Source organism: Cupressus sempervirens, chromosome 2 (genome assembly GCF_028749045.1).
Source record: "Cupressus sempervirens isolate cs-2001-9-10 chromosome 2, ASM2874904v1, whole genome shotgun sequence".
NCBI lineage: Eukaryota > Viridiplantae > Streptophyta > Pinopsida > Cupressales > Cupressaceae > Cupressus > Cupressus sempervirens.
The window spans coordinates 152,003,178-152,022,227 of record NC_143119.1 but is presented as its reverse complement, the minus strand read 5'-3'; positions in this window follow the sequence as shown (position 1 = coordinate 152,022,227).

Below are 19,050 nucleotides of genomic sequence, written 5' to 3'. Positions count from 1 at the left end.
AATCTAGAAAAATATTATAGAGACATCAATATCATAATCTATCATCAAAAATTAAAAATATCAAGTGATAATAAGATTAGTCCCATGTTTCCAAATAGGATATTGGGGTAAAAACCACCAAAATTAAAGTAATTAAAAATCTAATAGTCTTTTTCAAACCAAGCATGATGTTAAGAGTCTCTTCCATCATTAATTTATTATTGGAATTTTATTATAAAAATATCAAAATAAAATCACCACTATTTTCTTTACTAACCAAAGACTCAAAATTTGAATGGACTACAACATGCTAGGAGGTTTTTTCTAACACTCAAAACTTTCTTGACAAAGACACTTATTTTACAAGGACCAAAGTGGAATCTTCAATTTCACATTCACATTGATGCTTCTGAACATGTTTTTGGAGAAGGGTGTATGCAAGAGTTGAGTTCACTTGTTGACCAAAACGTTGAACTAGTTTTCTATATTTTCAAATTTTGGGCTATTAATTTAAGAAATTGAAGTACTTAAAGATTATTTTTTTACATAAATCATATAAACAAAATGTAGTATTCATAGTCTAGCTTCCAAATATGTAATTTATTTATATACCTCAAGGATATAAATTGATTTTTAATAGGTATTTCTAAAACTATTATATAAAAGTCACTTATTTTGGGATATACATGTCCCATCTTAAAATGGATGCACTTGCATTTTAAGACCTTTTAGAACCCTTTTCCATAATACACTTTTAGACCACGGATGAAATTGTGCTCAATGTCTCTTTTTATCCTCTCCTCTTCCATTTCACTCTTCTTTGTCATCTCTCTCCTTCTGAAATGGTCTTCTAGGTGTTATTTTTCTATCATTTTGACCATATCAGCATGTTATCTTCCTACCCTCTCTTGGCACTTTTTGTGGCATGTCTAATCTATCCTTTGGGACTAGGTCAACCTTGGTCAACCTAGTATAGACTAGGTCAACCTAGGTTGACCTAGACTCTAGTGATTGTAGGGTTCATGGCTTGAAAGTCCTCATGTTTTCTAATTATTTAGTTCTACTCCCCTATCCACTTGAGTTATTTTCTTGCCTAAAAACTAGTATAAAAGGAGGCTTGGGGGTTTCATTCTCATATCTTATCTCAATCATTACTCAAGTAATTCAAGCTCTTGCTCTCTAGTGAATATTTTTTCCTTTTGCATTCAAGGAGTTCAAGAATTCAAGCCTTTTTCAAGCATTCAAGCAAGGAGATTTCTTTCTAGCATTAAAGAATCCTTAGTGACCATTTCCTCTTCAAGATATAGCATATTGTTGGCCATCAAGGGAGGATATCTACATTAAGGTATTCATCTTCTTCTTCATTGAGGTATATTCATATCCATGAAACTATGATGGAATTATGGTAGACCCATCGCAATTGTAGAGATATCCTACATCCTTCATACCAAATCTAAGATCTACAATATAACACATTTACTTACATTCAAGGAAGTGAATCCTAACATTTAAATTTTTTTCAAGTCATTTACATTTACATTTCTCAACTACAGTTAATTCCTTAACCTAAGGTTGACCAAGGAAAGCCCTCATCAAACCCCAACCCCCAAACATTACTTTTATGTGTTTATTTTCAAGTTGGGAGTGAAAATGATTACAAATTTGGAACCTATAGTTTGTAAGCTTGCTGGAGTTGTTAGTTTTGGAGTTGCAGACTATGTCAACCTAGTTGTAGGATGTCCTTCCATGTCGACCTAGTCCTTCTATCTTGAATTCTGGGGGGATTTTGGGGTTTTGTTCCTTTCATCATTTTATTTTGAGATTTACGATTAGAACTTTAGAAAAGATTTAGATCTAAAAGTTCTTGAGGAAAAAAACATCTTCTTCTATGCATTTCAAGGTGCGTCTTTCATATTTCATTTCCTTTCATATCTTTATATTTCATTATCCTATTAAGGACCTAAGAGAGTGTATTTATTTGGATTGCATTCCTCTTTACAATTGGGATTTAGTATTAACACCCCTCTTCCTTTGGGTCCTAGCTAATCTCATTTAGATCATAAGTGGAATCATACTTAGAAATTCCCCTCTTTCCCTCTCTCTCACACACACTTGAATCACTAAGTGCTCTATAAAGTGGAAGTCTACATCCTATTAAAGTTCTTCCATTTTACCACTGAATATTTTGGTGAACTCGATATTGTCAACTCTTTATTTTGTGGTGTTAGATTTCTCCTTTTCACTAGGTATTTACCTTCTTTGGTGAACCCATCCACTTACCCTCTTTTCATTTTTGAAGTTAGATTGCTTTATGTGTTCTTTTACATAACATGTTTAGATCTAGCTTCTAGGAATTTCACTCATGCTATAAAAGTTATTTAAAGCATTTTTCAACTGTTCCTCTTTTCCTTTTTCTATAAAACAACATCCTCCTTTAAGATATGTTTCCCCTAAAAGGAATAAATCTATGGTATGTGATGTTTCCTTGTCCTTTATTACATCACCTTATACAAAACTATTAGAGGAAGATTACGATTTTAACCTCTCTTTTAATGCTCTTTCTCTCTATGAGGGAAAGTTATAGATTGATTTTAACATTTCTCCTATCTATTAGGACATCTTTGGTAGGGAGCATTTTTCTTTCAATTCCTCTCATTTTTCTTCCATGTTATGCTTTCTTGATAGAGATATTCTTCCCTACAATGATTCACCTATTTAGGATAAACCATTGGATGATGACATGGAATACTCTCTTCCACATGAAAGGACCTTACTTACAAATAATGATATTATGGATGTATCATCTAAGTATCCTTTTAGGGATACTTAAATCCTTGTATGTTTAAGGAGATGATTGGAAATATCTTCTACAACTACCCTTATAGGTGATGATTGGGGATCCTTATATTTCACACCAACCTTTATTGGACAATATAGAGTTAAGGACTAGTCATTAATGAGAGATCATGTAACTTCTTTCTTCACCAACTTTGTTTCTACTTCTACTCATGATTAATTTATTAAATCTAGTAATAAAAATAATACACTCTTAGGAAATGAGGGGTATAGGCACTCTTCTAATACCACTGTTGATCATAATTCACAATGTGTGCAATAAGATGTTGAATCTCATTATTTTCCCACATCCTCTCACATATATATTTGTACTAATCAATAGCTTATGTTACCTAATATTCTTTACGACAAGGTGACTACTAGGCCTAAACATAGTAAGAAACATAGTAAAAACTTATGAATCTTCTATTTTGCATGTATCACCATTATCATGATCACTCTACTAATAATTGTCAAACTTTACATTTTAAGATTCAACAACTTATTAATAAAGCGGTTATTCACATATCTCTAGATAATGACCTCTCTTTTTCCTCTAATTTATCTTGATAACATTTAAGTCCCTATTATGTTTCTCAACACCATGTAACAATTGTTGGTCTTCTTTCTGGGGGCTTATTATCATACATGGTTTTCTTTGTGAGTAGTATAATAAGTTTGTTTTCACTTCTCTTGCTCCTATACTTTGGGGGCAAGGGAATCATGTCCTTATCTATCTTTCTTGTAGATCCTTTATTTCCTTTAGTTGAGTGTTATTTGTTTTATTGTGTCACATCCAATCTTATATAATCAGCATGTGGGTTTTCATGGTAAATAGATCACTTACCTTGGAGACTCATAGTAGTGTATCCTCTTTTTCAAGTATTTCCTTTTTCACTTCTTGCATGGTGTCTCTGCATTCTATCCTTCCATGACCTCATAGGAGTTGTAACCTCTTGTGTTTGAAATGGATATTTCTTGTAGATACTATTTGGATGCTGGAATTGATTTACCCTTCTTCATCACTTCCTTAAGATGGAAAAATAAGTAACTATTTTTCCATCTTGTGGGGGGGGGGGGGGGGGGGGGGGGGCATACATGATCCCCTTGTTTTCTTATGTTTTATTTTTCAAATACACCATAAAGAGTACACTGAAATGACACAACTTTTTAGGGTGAACTACTCTCTTTTTACATGTCTTGGATTGGTTGACTAGCATGCCACACAAACTTTCTAGACCATTTGACTTATCCCAGTGCATACATAAACCATTCTCACAATGTAGAAGTACTATATCATGAGAGTGTAAAGAATTTTTTGGGTTTGACTATTGGGCACATAAACCCACAAGACCATTCAATCATCCATCTTGATTTTCTTTGTGGGATTCACTATTGGGAACACAAACCTTATTGGGAAAGTTGGTAACACACCCCTTCTCTCTCTTTCTATCTTTTTAGTGACATCTCTTTTATTGTGATTTTAGTATTTAATGAAGACTCAAGTTTCTTAGGGGCAAATACAGATACTACATATAGCTTAGATTACTTTAGCCTTGCTTGGTATTTTTTCTTGGTTATCTTAAAATATATGCATTGTTCCTAGCTTAATGATTTGTTTGTCTCCTAAGTTGTGATAAGATAATATTTTTCTTTTGACCTACTTTATCGTGAGTTTTAGGCAACTCATACTTCTCCTAAAGTGGGGGCCAAATGTATCACCATAAAATGGACACACTTGTATTTTAAGACCTTTTAGCACCCTTTTCCATAATTCCTCTCTCGTACCATGGATGAACTTGTGCTCAATGTCTCTTTTTCTCCCCTCCTCTTCCATTTCACTCTTCTTTGTCATCTCTTTCCTTCCAACTTGGTCTTCCAGGTGTTATTTTTCTACCCTTTTGACCATATCAGACTTGATCAATGAGGTTGAATCTCCATAGAAGGTTAGCTTCCTTTCTAATCAAGATGCACCTAAAACTATTCACTTGAAAAGAAAGGGGAAGAAGGATTTCATGAAATTGAGGTGGGTGTTGCACCAAATTGTATACTTAATCTTTCTCTTGGACCTATAACTATAGTTGGATTCGAAAGTATATAAATATTATTTGTAATAACTTCTAGATTCAATTGTGTTAAGTTTTTTGCACCAATGTTTCAAATCAGACTTTGTGATCCATCATCAAGATGAAAAAGTGATCACATTTTTCCTTGTGCTCACTTTTTCATCTTGATGATCATTCACGTAGTGTGATTCAAAATGTTGATGCAAAAAAATTAACACAATTGAATCTAGAAGTTATTACAAAGAATGTTCATGGATTGTGGAAATTTGTTCTATTTAGCATATAAATATACTATTCAAATATTTATGAACTTTAGTTCAATACATAGGTTAGAAACTAATTTCAACCTCAAAAGGAATACATGCATTCAATGAATAAAACTGACTAGTTAAAAATTTACAGAACATAAAAGACCTCAAGTGATGAAATAAATGCAAATATGAAGGTAGAAACCACTAAACATATGAATTTTAGAATAGGCTTAAAATATTATTTTCATTAAATCAAGCAAGGCATGATTAAAACTAAAAGAAAAATAGAATCTTTGTCATAGAACCAGAGAAGACATTATTTACAAAAGTGTACAACTTTTACTTTATATGGTTTAGATATAATCTAGATTAAAAATGACTGAAAGCACTAACTAGGGTTGAGTTATAGAAAATAGTATCACAACAAATTTGATTGTTGCAAGTTGATCTCAAACTATATAAGAAGATATGTGATCAATTAAAGAGAACAAATTTTGATAATCGATAGATCTTTACATCATTACATCAATATTAGATGTGCATTAGTACATCCTTTAATCAATAATCAAATCAAGTTAGGAAACACATCCCTTAAGTCCTGCAAAACTTTAAATGATCATGGTTGATCAGAAAGAAAGAAAAAATTAGATTGACTCCTGCCCCAAAATATCTTTTTACTAAACTCAAAGAAGATATAAAAAAATCTTTGCATATCTCTATCGCCACTTGAATTCATTTGAAATTTAATTTAAATATATTATTTTATGTATATTTGGCCTTAAGAAAGTTGTCACTTCATGCTAAAAGGGATTTGATCATAGAAACCTTTTAAATCAAGGTGGTAACCCATATATTTATATCATTTTAATGGGTGGGCCTACCACCTCACCCTTTTCCCTTACTAACAAGGCCCATTTCCAAATCTTAGTCTTTTGCTTTTATTTTCACTATGGTGTTTAAATAGAACATTATTTTCTCTTTGATTTCATTATTAGAATTTTAAATCATACAAGAATTTGACAAATTGATTTTATTTAATTTAAGTGAACACATGAGTTTCATTGACAAAACACTTTTAATTGGATTTAGTGCCAAGCATAATGGTAATTGGTATGATTTGTTGTGATAAAACCATTTCTATCCCTCATGATTATTATTGTCCCTATCAAATCCAATATTAATACAAGTATCACATGTGATACTAAAGACTTCAAACATACTACTTATATCAATCATCAAGTAGGGATGTTTGGTCCTTTCTTCTAGAATCTTAGTTAAATAGCAATATTTATAGGCTCTTCTAATGGAGTGCTAGGATCCCTTACTTATGAAGTTTATAATTCTACTCATGTTCCTTAAAAAACATAACATTTTTTTATCCCTAACACTAATTCCATGAAATATATCTAAAAATCCATACATATCATGTATTACTTCTACCATTATTCAACACAAACTAAAATAGTTTCTAGTTTTGAATTTATGTAGCCAAACTAAAACATTAGTATGACTGACCATTTCCAAAAGTATGATAAAAGATTGAAAATAGAGCATTAATCACTAAAACATCTCAAACATATCTTGAAGATCTGCAATTCTCATCTATGCATTTTTATTTCTCCTATTCTAGATTGTAACTCGATTTTTATTATGATATCGAGTTATTTTCCAATTCAAATAAATATTCAATATGTGCTTGAGAAGCTATGTTTTGTGTTGTTGATGTAAGTTAGAGAGTAAGATATCAAGGATATGAGGCTTGGAGAAGAATCAAAATATGCATATCACGACCTCACACAACTAGAAGCTTAGAGAATTGTCTTCAAAAATTGTTGGGAGGATGTGACTGAACTCATCACAATATACCTTTTCTCATCTCATCATTGTGACTCATCCACCTTAACTACAATTTAAACCTAAGAAATTATAGCTTTACAGCATGCCAATATGTCTACCCATCAAATGCATACCACACAAAACATCCTCACTTCCCTACACACAAAATTTGAGTGATGTAGGAGTATCCTAGGGCAGTCAAAAATATTGTATGCAAGAGCTTGATCTTGAGTTTGTGGAGTTATGGGTCATGTGGTTGGGGATCTATTCAAGGCATATTGGGGAACCTTTCCCTAAGTTTTCATGATTATTGGAGTAATCTTCTTGGAGTTAGATCCTTTTTAGTGTTTTTGGTAATGTGTTCCTAATTTATTGGCAAGCTTTGGAGATTGTATTCCTGAGTTTTGATCTGAGAGAGTTGGTGCATGCACTCTTGGATTTTGATAGTTGATTGGAACATGGACCTATGACTAAGTACACATGTTCTTATGTGGTATTATGAGTTAGTTATACATTGTAAATTTGGACTTGTCCTAAGTATTTAATTTATATCATGTATTTAATATCTATAGCAATTTGACTTCTGGCTTGAAGGATATATTTAATGTGGGTGTATTTATTTAATGTGATTGCAATAGGTTGACTTGTGGCTATGCAAGAAATTAAGGAGGGCTTGGGTTGTGTTGTAGGCATGATTTTGGATGATTCATCATCATGGGGAAGATGATTAGCTAAGATAAATGAAGCTTTAGTAGAGCTAGTAGCTAAGGGTGGGCTTGCAAAACAAGAAGGTTACTTGGTGGCTTACGAGCATGAGTTTAGATTCTTCTTGGAGTTCTCTACTAGGTTGTGGATATGGGTAAGCTAAGGATCAGATCTTATGAGATCTTGTTGAATATTTATTGTAATTACTAATGTATTTGGTCGTAACATGAAATGCCTTACAGTTAGACATGTTGGATGTAAATATGATGATTCCATTATGATAATTGTCATTCTATTGCTCTAAGTCTCATTTTTATTGTCTATATTTCATGTTGTGGTATTTTCTACGAGTTAGGACATCTCCTTTGGGGATTCTCTTTCATTGCACTATGTCATGTGGTATTAGAGTGAAGGTTGGATCAGGTTGATCTTATGGATTTTTTTCTTGGGTTCTCAAAGATCTTGGAAGATGCCTATGAGAAGATTGGACCCTAGGGGTGATTGATGATCTTTGTGATGCTATGGAAGCAAGGATCTCAGAGAAGTTTAAAGAAAATTTTATATATGAGATGGAGTTGATGAAAAGTGATATGGTCAATGAGATCATAAGTGCTACAAGTGATGTAGCTTGACATGCGAGTATTGAAGATGGTTTTGAGGAAGCCATTGAAGAATTAGAGGTTTTTGGATGGAGTGGTGAAGATAGAATTGGTGAAGTTAAGAGACCTATAAGAAATAGGGCTAGCCAGTTTGATATATTTGGAACTTGATTGAAGTTGAAGCATAGGATGGACTTTTCTAATATATTAGGTACTTTGAATCCTGAAGACCTGATTGATTGGAATGGTGAATTAGAAGACTACTTTGAGCTAGAGGATATTTTAGATCTACTCAAAGTGACGTTGTCATGGACTAATTTGAAAGAACATGCTTCTCTTTGGTGGAAAGAATTGCAAAAAGATAGAGAATAGGAAGGTGAAATGAAGATTCCCATGTGGAGATTGATAGTGACTAAATTGAAGGCTAAGTTCATTCTTGTTGATTATGAGCTTGAATTTTTTAAGAAGTTGTAAAATTTGAAATAGAAGGATTTGACCATGAAGGATTACACTGAGGAGTTCTACAAGTTAATAACTTCATCTGGACATAGAGAACTTTCTAAAGAAAAGGTGGCTAGATATATTAATGGCCTAAGATTCAATATTCAGGATGAGATTGGTATGTTGAATATTGCTTCGGTTGAAGATTCTTATTAGTATACTCTAAGGGTAGAATAGAAGTTGAAAAGAAGACATCAAGGGAAATCTTGAGGGTAGGAGAAAAAAAAATATTCATAAGAAGAATAAATAGATTGCTGAAGATGAACCACAATTTGTTGAATAGAGGAAGCAAAAAAATAGAGGTGTATTTAAGGAAGACACTTACTAATTCAAAGAGTGTTGCTTGGAAAGAAGACATTGGAACTTTTCAAAGAATAATTTTTTTTAGGACTCATTGTATGTATGGAGGTAAGATTTACAATGTAATTGTGGATGGTGGAAGTGCCAATAACCTAGTTGCTAAGGAGATAAACTTGGTTTGAAGTGAGTAAGATATCCTTTTTCCTTATAGGATTGGTTGGTTATAAGATGAACATGCTTTGGAAGTGAGGGAGAAATGTCTTGTTAATTTTTAGATAAGATAGTATGTTGATCAAGTGTTGTCTGATATTGTTAACATGAGCTCTTGTCACATATTACTAGGTAGACCTTGGCAATATGATTGTAGAGCTATTCATGATTTTGCCAAGAATGTGCTTACTATTGAGAAGGGTGGCAGGAAGCATTCCCTAATTCTTTTACATAATGAAGAGCTTGCTAGGAGGAACCTGAGTTGTGGTATCTCAGTTGAGTTGAAGGATTCTAAAAGGGTTAGAAATTAATATGGAAATTAGACCTATAGTACACCAAAGATAGATGTGAAGTTGACACTTGTTGGAAAGGATTTGTTGAAGAAGAATAAAGGAAAGAGTATACAAGTTGATGTGGTGGTGTACATGTATGTGAAGAACTAGGTCAGGGTTTATGTGTTGAACCTTGAAAGATGTTCTTCCAATTGTTAAGAACATATTTTCTTCTCACCTAGGGTGTCTAATGCAGGAGCATCCTAGGCTAGTCAGTAATCATGTATGCAGGAGCTTGAGCTCAAGTTTGTGGATATATGAGGCATATTGGAGAACCTTTCCCTAAGTTTGCATGATGATTGGAGTAATCATCTTGGAGTTAGAAACTTTTTGGTGATTGCTAGTAATGTGTTCCTAATCTATAGGTAGGCTTTGGAGATTCAATTCATGAACTTCGATCTGAGATAGTTGGTGTTAATCTTAGATTGGTTTTGGCATATGAGTGATAATGTAGTTAAATATTTTACAAGACAGAACTTAGTTTAGGGAAAAAAAATAATGTATGTCGAGCATAAGTTGTCAGATAGTATTATTACCAATTTAGCCTACCTCTTAAATTACTATGTTAAAATTTCTTATATACTACACTACGTGTTTTAGGTTGTTGATCATGCATATTATAGAATGGTTTGGATGCTGAATATGAAGTACATAAATATATAAACAAGAGAAATTGATCATTTTTATTTAAACTATATAGAAGTGCCAAAATAGTACACTTTTTTTGAAATTTATTTCAAAACTATTTCATAAGGTACAAAATGTTTAGATTTTAGACAGTACTTGATCCAATGCATTTAGATACCACACAAGTTGTGGTAGCTCCTAATACGATATTTGAATAAACACATTGCATAAATAGAAAAGTACTAGAGAGATAAGGGGAAAAGCCTCCATTGCCTAAATGGAAGAGTCATTGATCTAAATGTTGAAAAAGATTTGAGCTCGCATCTCCATCTTTGAATACACCTACAAAATGTAAAGAAGGGGGTTAGTTCATACAAATTGAGCAATGGAAACTATTCCAATTATCTCTACACTACTTAGTTTTCCTACAACATAATTATTCAAATAATTGTATTAAAAGATGCAATGGCAAGAAAAATATCTAAAAGAAAAGAAGATTTTATGCTAATAATTGTGTTTCATGTGCAGATATAGGTATGAAGTTTGAGGTTTTTGAAGTATCATGCATAAGATACACATGTGAAGCCTTTCAACTAAGATTTGTAGAGGCCAAGATGAAGGATTGAGGAGACTATTGAAGGGACACACATAAACTATAGGCATGAAACCTTTTGGTCAAATCATGTAAAGGGAAAGACTGAAGACATGGGGAGACCATAGAGGGGGCATACATATGCTACAGGTATGGGACCTTCTAGTTGAACCAAAGTAGATGAGTAAAGACATGAGGAGATTGTCAAAGGGACATAAATAAATTACAGCTATGAAACCTTTCAATTGAATCAGGGAGGGATTGGGAGTCTAAACGTGTATAATCAAAGATAAAGTTTTCACTATCTAATTAGAAGTAACAAGAATATCAATATATATGTACACAAATAACACTATAGGGTTTTTGATATAAAAAAATTGCCAAAGATTTATTAGCAGAGATTCACATCAATTTTAGATAGAGAGTTATGCACATAACGAGTCTTTGTTCAAAATTTTCAAAATAAAATCCTTGTGTACAAACAACAAAGAAAGAAGCAATCATTTCAGAATGCAAAAATGTAAATACTTATGTATTATGGAGCATTCAGAAAAAACAATTTTTTGATGTAGCCATATTGCTGGTTTGTTTCTAGGAAAAGGAAAAAAGTTGTCCAAATTCTGAAAGGTTCATAACAAGAAGTAAATTTTATTTCATCAGATAAACAAACATTAAAGAGACAAATTATTATAGTTTGAAACCTTTTGTTTTTTTGTTAAAACAAGTTTAGAACCAATGTTTAAGCTAAAAGTTTTTTGATAAAAGTTTAACTAGTTTGCAACATGTGGAACATAAATGACAAGTAATTTTAGTCAACATAAACAAGAAAATAAGCTAGGGGGGTCCCTATAGGAAGGTTTAACTAGTTTGCAACATGTGGAACATAAATGAGCCATACAAATCAATTGATTAGTGGTGACAATAAAGGAGCTGCAACACATTTTATGGAGGATTGGTATTCAGAGAAAAAAGAAGGGATTCTCCAATTTTTGAGAGATCAAAATCAATGAAAACTAGTTATAATGCCAGTTCATTTAGCCAAAACCCAAAAGAAAGAGTACATTGAGTTACTAATAAATGAGTACATAAAGGAACAAAGTATGAAGTTGCAATCAAAAAGAAAATATAGTCATATTGTGGGGCATTTTTTGGGTGACAGAGAAAGAATCAAGACAAACACCATCTAGGTTTTGTGCAAAATGGGCCAAAATAGGCCTTGTGCAAGTAGAATCTTCAGGAGATAAACAAATATATCAAAATGAATGTAAACAGATAATGATCTATTGCAAAATGATCTAGTTATTTTTTAAAATTTCATACTTTTTTGGTGCTAGTTTTTTCTTAGATCAAATAAACACTAAATCAGAACAATGGAGATTCTTTATATACAATAATTCTTAGCTCCAACAAATAAATATATAAACAACAAAGTAAGTATCTCACACATCAAACCAAATCCATGGTATAATTTACAATAGAGGTAGAAATAACAATAGGACAAGTAAATGAAGGAGCAATAACAATGAGAAATATGTGCATATTTTCTAGTTGAAAGACCCATGTACAAGATATATCTAAAACAATATCACTTTCTACAAAATGCAGCAATAAGAGATAGGAGTCATAATGTAAACCACTAAAAAATGTACATATATTTCTCTCCAAAGTCTGCATGGACTTGGGATTCACGATATCTCATACCACTCATGGCTACTTTTCCAAACAACATAAGTAGAGAATACTAGGAAAAGAAGATCATATGACACAAAATGGAGGTGAAAGAACTTACATAAAACACTAACACTCACATCTAGAAGAAATAGAGAGCCATAAAATCTATGAGGGAAACCCACTCATGGCTAGAACAATAAAACACCAACACTTATAGCTACCATGCAAATAGAAAGAACTCATAGCATAGTGGTAACCTAACAGTCAGATACGAAACAACATGAAGATGGTGAATCATCATGGTGTTCAAAGAATGACATCCCATTATGCAGAACAAAGCCATGATATAGAGAATAATGGAGCTCATAGTGAAAACTGCAACAATCATGGCTTACAAAAAATGAAGAAGAAGAAATGGAGAACCAAAAAATGAAGATGGAGAGTCATGGCATGCACAATAACAACATGTAGAGAGCACTATAGGGAGAAACCAAAATAATGGCAGCTAGAGTTTCACCCTTCTTCTCCTTCCAATTATATGCATCGAGAATGAAAAATAATAAGTCTTGACTTTTACATTTTTCCTTTTAACATTCCTCAAAATGAATTGATAAAATTTTGGGTCTGACCTTTTGAGGTAGAATAATTACATGTTTATTAAGATAATAATATATGACTTTATATTAACATATAGTCACACATATTATTTTTTGATTGGTAAGAGGCCAAAACCAAGATTAATTATTATTTTATTAAGCATGGGTAGATTTGAACCCAAGACCTCTTCGATAAGAAGCTCACAATTTACCATTGTGTTGTAGGCTCTTGCCTTATAGTCACATACTATTATATCAATAAACATATAATTATTTTTTTGCATGGTACCAAATTTTTTAAATATTATTTTAGTTGATATTATAAGTCAACTAATAATAATAACTTTTTAAATGAACAGATATTTATTCAAAAGGAATATATTTATTATTATTTGCATATATGTGTGATAAATATTAATGAATTGATAAAATATAAATCAATTTGTTAAGTTAAGTTTTGAATGCAATAATAATAGAGAAGACTTAAAGTGACTTACACTTGATCAAGTAGTTCTATTTTTAGCCAAGATAGACTATTTTAGGCAACTAAGTGTTCTTAGAGTCTCTTTTTAGTCAAAGGGTAGTTTGAGTTTTCCACGTAGTGATGGAGCACTTGAGTGCTATTTTTGGCAAAATATAGAGCAGTTAAGGCCAATTTTGCATGTAGTATATTTTGGGAGCCTATTTTATGCATTTTTTGTATGGTTATTGATGAGATTAACATGCTATATTTTTAGCTTGACATTGAAATCTAAGTTAGGGTTTTTGATGCAGGAGCATCTTGGGTTCACTTGCAATCCTGCATGTTTGAGAGGGATTTTAGTTAAGGGTTATGGAGCTTGGTGAATATTGGTGCTCAGCATGCTCTAGGAGCTCAACATGGTCTATACAGCTCAACATGGTCTTGGGACCTCGGCATACTCTAGGAGCTTAGCTTGGTTTGGAGCTCGGCAATGCTTGGAATTTATTGGTGCTCGGCTTTTTTTTGCTAACACTCGGCTTGGTCTTGGTTTCTGTTGGTGCCGAGTTGTCTGTGAGCTGACTTATGGCATTTAATTTGTGTATGGGTTATTTAATTAGTGTTGTAGCTAACTTGTGGCATGACCTATATTAAATTTAAGGGGTTTATTTTGATTTGTAATTGCTAGGCTGACTTGTTTCTTAGATTGGTATAAGTAGGGGTTGTGGGGAAGTCTTTAGGCATTATTGATCCATTAAGGAGAAGTAGAGGAGCTTGGAAGAACAAATTTTGAGAAGGGCTAGTAGTTGTGGCTTGGGAAATAAGGAGATTGCTTGGTAGGCTTGCAATCACAAGTTTAGATCTTCCTTGGAGGTTTCTACCAGAGTGTAATCTGGACTAGCTTGGGTTTGGATTGGATCTTGAGGGATCTTGCAGAACTATTACTTGCTTTGTATTTGGCCATAACCGAGAAGGCCTTACAGCCTGACGCATTGCATGTAATTAGTTATATATATTTATGAATCAAGAATTATAATTTGGTATTAGATCTTGTGTTATTACTTCTTTCTTTTGTCTTTTCACTGCATGGTTGTATAGTTGGGGGCTAGGACATCTCCTTTGGGGATATTCCTACCCTGCACTACGTTAAGTGGTGTCAGAGTGAAGGTTTTTCTTGAGTGTGTAGACAGATCGTCGAAGCTGAGGCAGTTTGCACCAGGAATTGGGTTGAAGAGGTAGATTTTGGTCATGGATTTTTTGCTTAGGGTTTTCTAATAACTTGGAAGATGCCTCTAAAAAGATCAGACCCTAAGGAGGTTGATAATGCTATGGAAGAGAGGATCTTAGAGAAGATTAATGAAGATTTTAGATCTAAGATAGAGGAGGTTAGGGTAGAGTTCAGATCTCAGATAGCATTGATGAAGAGTGACATGATTACTGAAATTGTGAGTGCTTTAGGTGGTGTACCTAGACATGTGCGTACTAAAGGCAGTTATGAGGAAGTTGTAGAAGACTTTGAAGTTGCTGGATCTAGTGGTGAGGAAAAAATTGATCATGTGGAGAGACCTATTAGAACTAGGGTTGGTCAGTTTGCTAGACCTGGATCTCAGTTGAAGCTGAAGCATAAGATGGAGGTTTCTCATTTCTTAGGTACTTTGAATCCTGAAGACTTGATTGATTGGATTGGTGAATTGGAAGACTAATTTGAGCTTGAGGATATTGAGGATCCACTCAGAGTAAGGTTGGCACAAACAAAGTTGAAGGGACATGCTGCTCTTTGGTGGAAGGAGCTACAAAGAGATAGAGAAGAGGAAGGTGACATGAAGATCACTAGATGGAGGTTAATGGTGACTAAGTTGAAGGCTGAGTTCATTCTTTTTTATTATGAACTTGAGTTGTTTAAGAGATTGTAGAATTTGAAGTAGAAAGATATGTCTGTGAAAGATTATATAGAGGAGTTCTACAAGTTGACTATTCGGTCTGGTCATAGAGAATTGTCAAAAGAGAAGGTAGCACGATATATTAATGGTTTGATATTCAATATTTAGGATGAGGTTGGTATGCTGAATATTTCTTCAGTTGAGTATGCTTATCAGTATGCTTTAAAGGAAAAGGAGAAGCTAAAGAGGAAGAATCAAGGTAATTTCTGAGGGAAGGAGAAGTAGGATAGTTTAGCACAAGCTAAACCAAAAGCAGAAGGTGAACCAAAACCTATGGAACAGAAAAGAAGGGTAGGTGGAGGTGGATTCAGAGGTAATTGTTTAAAGTGTGGTCAAGAAGGGCACAGATCATTTGAATGTCCAATTAGTAAGACAACTACTATTGTGAATGAGGTTGAAGTACAAAATAGTCAACCTGAGCAAGGAGAAAGTTTGTTGGCTCAGCGAGTACTAGTTGGTGAGAGGGCATTGGATTCTTGTTAGAGGACTAGTTTGTTCAGGACTTGTTGTAAATCTACTGGTAAAGTCTGCAAGGTGATTGTGGATGGTGGTAGTACTGATAACTTGTTGCTGAAGAGATGGTTTAGAAACTTGGTTTGAAGAGAATGAGGCATCCTTATCCTTATAGGATTGGCTGGTTGCAAGGTAAGCATGCTTTGGAAGTGAGGGAGCAATGCCTTGTTGATTTCCAGATTGGGCAGTATAAGGATCAAGTGTTGTGTGATATTGTGGATATGAATAGTTGTCATGTGTTGCTTGGTAGACCTTGGCAGTATGATTGCAGGGCTATGCATGATTATGTTAGGAAAGTGTTTACAATTGAGAAAGGAGGTAGGACATTTTCCCTGATTCCTTTATAGAATGAAGAGCTTAGTAGGAGGAACTTGAGTATTGGCAATCGAGTTGAGTTGGTAGATTCTAAGAAGGTTGGAGATCAGTGTGGAAATCAGACCTATGGAACACCTATGGTGGATGTGAAGAAGAAAAACAAGGGAAAGAGTGTACAAGTAAAAGACTCAAAGGATATGTATGTGAAGAACCAGTTTGGGATTTATGTGTTGAATCCTAGAAGATATTCTTCCAATTACTAGAACATCTTTTCGAACTTGGGGTGTCTGATGCAGGAGCATCTTGGGTTCGCTTGCAATCCTGCATGTTTGAGAGGGATATTGGTTAAGAGTTATGGAGCTTGGTGAATACTGGTGCTCGACATGCTCTGGGAGCTTGGCATGTTCTATGGAGCTCGGCATGGTCTGGGAGCTTGACATGGTCTAGGGAGCTCGGCATGGTTTATGCAGCTCGACATGGTCTTGGGAGCTTGGCATACTCTAGGAGCTCGACTTTCTCTGGAGCTTGGAAATGCTTGGAATTTATTGGTGCTCGGCTTTGTTTTGCTAAAACTCAGCTTGGTCTTGGTTTTTGTTGGTGTCGAGTTGTCTATGAGCTGACTTATGGCATTTAATTTGTGTATGGGTTATTTAATTAGTGTTGTAGCTGACTTGTGGCATGACCTATATTAAATGTAAGGGGTTTATTTTAATTTGTAATTTCTAGGCCGACTTGTGGCTTAGATTGGTATAAGTAGGGGTTGTTGGGAAGTCTTTAGGCATTATTGATCCATTAAGAGAAGTAGAGGAGCTTGGAAGAGTGAATTTTCAGAAGGGCTAGTAGCTGCGGCTTGGAAAATTAGGAGATTTCTTGGTAGGCTTGCGAGCATAAGTTTAGATCTTCCTTGGAGGTTTCTACCAAAGTGTAATCTAGACTAGCTTGTGTTTGGATTGGATCTTGATGGATCTTGTAGAACTATTACTTGCTTTGTATTTGGCCATAACCGGGAAGGCCTTACAGCCTGACACATTGCATGTAATCAGTTATCTATATATTTATGAATCAAGAATTATAATTTGGTATCAGATCTTGTTTTATTGCTTCTTGCTTTTGTCTTTTCATTGCATGGTTGTATAGCTAGGGGCTAGGACATCTCCTTTGGGGATATTCCTGCCTTGCACTGCATTAGTTTTATGCATGATTTTGAGGAGAAAGAGGCAATTTTTTGGTTGACTATCAGTTGGATAGGTGGTTGAGAGCAGTTTTTAGGGATTTCTTCATAGTTTGGATTAGTTTTGACTCATTTTTTCCATGCATATTTCTAATATCTGAATTATGGTTTTTAGCTCTATTTATTGTACATTCACTTCATTATGAGGAATCTTCTTTTGGGCTTTAATTTTTTGCGGATTGCAAATTTTTGAGTGAATTGTAAGAGCACTTTGTAGAAGAGATTTTTTCAGCATTGGTTATACATATTTATTGGTTCCTTCTCATTGATTCTCATGCAATATTGTAGATTCTTTGCTTTTATGTTGTGTTCATCCTTCATTAAATCTATATTCCTTATTGCATATTAGAATCTTGATACTTGCAATTATAGGTTTTTTTTTGTGTCCTTATTCTTTTTGCAGAAAATTGGTAAAACTTACATTTTCCTTTCAAAGCATAAGATTCTAGGTCCTTGCATAGAATCACTTTTTTAGTTGCATGTTTGTCTGAGTATTATGAATCATTAGCATTATGGGTAATTTGTGTTGATTTTATTAAAGTTGCATACAAATCATTGATGTATCACCTCATCTAGGTTTAGTGTGTTGGGATAAACCTCAAACATAAATAATAGTTACATGCAAATATAAGCAATACCATAAAATAATAGATCGCATAAAATAGAACACAAGACACCAAGATTTAATGTGGTTCACCAAATGCCTGGGCTACATCTACCAACAACAAGTCCAATATTATTGTTATCTAGTGATTACAACCTGATTACAATCTATAATCCCTTATAGCTCAATATTGCCACAAGAACAAATTTTTGCATTAGACATTATGAAAATCCCTAACCCTAAGCCTTTTTATACAAGCTTTTTGCCACTAAAAAAATTAGGGCTAGAATAATAGAATAATAGTAGCTGACACATTTTATAATATAAGGTCATTTTTGGCTTCAAGGGTGCTACCCCTGAAAACTCCTATGAGGTTGTTGCCCTCGATCCCACCCTGTACTGTGATAGGAAGTGCACCTAGGGCACTACCCTAACACCCTATAGGGGCACTATCCCTTGCCCTTGTCATGGGGACACTACCCCCAAACCCCTGTAGAAATAATATGGAGAGAAAACTATGCCAAATAAACCTCTAAGTCTGATTAGGCTCCACATTACAACTGTTGTCACAAAAGTTTGCACCCTTGTCCAAAGTTTTTACCTAAGGACAACCTTGTGAAACATGGAAACAACCTCCAAGCTGTGGGACTTAAAATGTGAGGTTGAGTCTCTAGAGAAGGTTGGATTCCTTTACTATTAGGGTGCACCTAACTATTGTTGGAGAGGAAAAGGGAGAAGGAATGCATAGAAACAAATCTTCCTATTCTAACCTAAGGGGGGTGATGCACCAAAAATAGAGTGTTCAAACCAATCTCTGCCCATACATGCACTATTAAACCATCATGACACCAAATGATATACACATCCAGACTTGCTTTAATCTAACA